This window comes from Otolemur garnettii, unplaced genomic scaffold, assembly GCF_000181295.1.
Source record: "Otolemur garnettii isolate 467f Iridium unplaced genomic scaffold, OtoGar3 scaffold00096, whole genome shotgun sequence".
In the NCBI taxonomy this organism is placed as follows: Eukaryota; Metazoa; Chordata; class Mammalia; order Primates; family Galagidae; genus Otolemur; species Otolemur garnettii.
The window spans coordinates 2,744,395-2,746,931 of record NW_003852491.1 but is presented as its reverse complement, the minus strand read 5'-3'; the positions used below and the strand labels follow the sequence as shown (position 1 = coordinate 2,746,931).

The following is a 2,537-nucleotide window of genomic DNA, read 5'->3' as shown; positions in this document are numbered from 1 at the left end:
GTTACTGTGAGCTGGGATGCCACAGCACTCTACCCAGGGGGACAGCTTGAGGCGCTGTCTCAAAATAAATAAATAAATAAATAAATAAATAAAAGGAAACATGTAAGATAATGCTTTGCATGAAAAGCATAAAATCATGGCACAGCACTTTGGAAATGCACTAGCAGGAAAAGTTAGAAAATTTCAACTCTATTCCTACTTCTGTCACCATGATGAAACCAAGGTCAGCCACTTAATTCATTCTGATATTTCAGGTTCCTTATATTGAAAATGATGTGTTTATTAGAATAGATACCTGGTCTTTTACAGAAATAAGAGTATATGGGTTACATAAAATAAGCAGATTGTTGTTATTGTAATGAGTTTATGCTCCAATATTTATATAAATGAGCCTACCCACCTGGCTGATTTAGATGTCTGCCACCTGCCTGAGTACACCTGCTAACTCTTACTGGAGACAAAAGACAAGCTCCAAGAAACTTGTCTTAAAACTCCTGTGACTCAACAATCCTTCATATGGACTCTAAGTGTGCCAATGTAGGGGTTTTTTTTGGTAAGAGTTATTTGTTAACATTCTATGGAAATAATAGCTGTCCGCTCTTCACCAACAGGTTGTGTTGAAATTCAGTAAACTAGTTATTTTGAAATCTGGAGAATATTCTTATTTACAGTGAGCCCAGTCCATTAAATTTAACCTTTATTAGCAATATTACACTTTCCCTTATTTTGTGTTAGTGGATAACTATTATTGTGTTTATGAAATACATAGGAATACCATATCAGTACTGACAATCTAGCAAAAGGAAAGAAACTACTTCTATGAATCTCTAAGTCCCTGATGATGGTTTCTAATAGGACATGCCTGTAGTAAGAGACTGACACCATGGGGTGAAGCAGAGTAGGAAAGAGTGTGAAAAGCTGTCACTTCAGATTCAGTGAGAAGCCAAATGGCACAATTATCACTGTTCATGTGTAAGACTCGTATTCTAAGCTGGGCACATACAAGTCACTACCTATACTGACTTGGTGATTTAGAGATTGATTATAAAAGATGAACTTTAACAATTAAAGCCATTATTTGTATATATTACAACTTAAACATTATACTCACAAAGATACATAAAGAATTTATTCACGTGACTCCTCCTTTTCTTAGAATTTCCTCAGTAAATAGAGTAAATTCCAAATAAATACATTTACATACTATCTTAGGCTTCTTCTCTAGTCATTTTACGTACATTCTTACTTATCAGCTACATCCTAAACTCCTCAGACATAGGGACCAAAAAGGCCTCCTGCAACACTGAGATACTTGCCAAACTACTGCTTCTACATAAAGTATATCCAAGTATCCTCCCCTCAATAAACCTCTTAAGTCTCATGGAAGCTCTTTTCATTGGGCAAATGGCCTCCACACCATGGAAACAAGAGACTAATGAGCCCTCCTCCAACCCTGGACTTAAAAAGGACACTTTTTCATACTAAATTCTGATCAATGACTAAGCTGCAAAGACTGTCCTACATGAACAAGTGAGACAGAGAAGCCTGAGGCCCAAAACTAGAAACCTACCAAACCCTAACTACGACATACCTATGTATCCCTTCCCCATCACCCAAGAGCTACCAAAAGGCAGATGACTAGGACTACCTATCATGTCCTCTCATCTTATCATACTAAATTCTAAATGTGCTGTACTCTGCTCCTCCTTTTGCTTGATGACGCCCTAAGCTCAGCCCATCCAGGTTACCATTTCCCCTTTCTTTATATTCTCTAGCCTGATAATTGCTCTCAAAATGCATTTAGTCAATCTGGAACCTAAAGGTCAATGTAGGTTACTCTCCCTTCACATCCTTTAATAAACAAATTCTGTGGATTACTTTAATAGTACCTTCACCAGTATTTCAGTCTCTGGTATCATATCTTTAGTGTTTTCCCAAGTGGCCAAACTCCCAAGACAAACCTACAGCTACCAACAAGCATTCCTGTCTCATGTCCTGATACTGCATTATTTAAATATTAAAAAGTAATAATTTTTCATCAGAAAAGTGAACAGTAATTTTACTAGATCTTTGAGAACATCTTAAGGTCCTTGAAACTTTGACACAGTAAGAAATAAGTGCCCACTTTAGTTAACCATCAGTTTTTATAATGATTTTTTTTTAAAGTTTATAATAAATAAGTTTATTTTTGCCTTAGTTTACTGTTTTAGTTACAGTTTCTTATAATGTATTAGCCAGAGTTCTTTTGCAGTAATGGCTATGTTAATTTTAAAGTTACCTAATATAAACTGCAAACTTTAAAAATCAGCCCAGGTGGCCAGGCGCAGTGGCTCATGCCTGTAATCATAAGTTTGAGACCAGTCTGAGCCAGAGCCAGAGCCAGACCTGGTCTGTAAAAAAATAGCTGGGCATTGTGGTGGTCGCCTCTGGTTCCAGCAACTTGGGAGGCTGAGGCAAGAGAATTGCTTAAGCCCAAGAGTTTGAGGTTGCTGTGAGCTATGACACTACAGCACTCTACTGAGGGTGTCAAAATGAGA

The 2,537-nt window shown here is 37.1% G+C and overlaps 1 protein-coding gene across 9 annotated transcripts in view; it reads right to left on the bottom strand.

Moving 5' to 3' along the window:
• TNRC6A (trinucleotide repeat containing 6A) overlaps positions 1 to 2,537 on the bottom strand; it is a 133,727-nt gene that overhangs the window by 82,935 nt on the left and 48,255 nt on the right. The gene's annotated exons all lie outside the window — the stretch shown is intronic.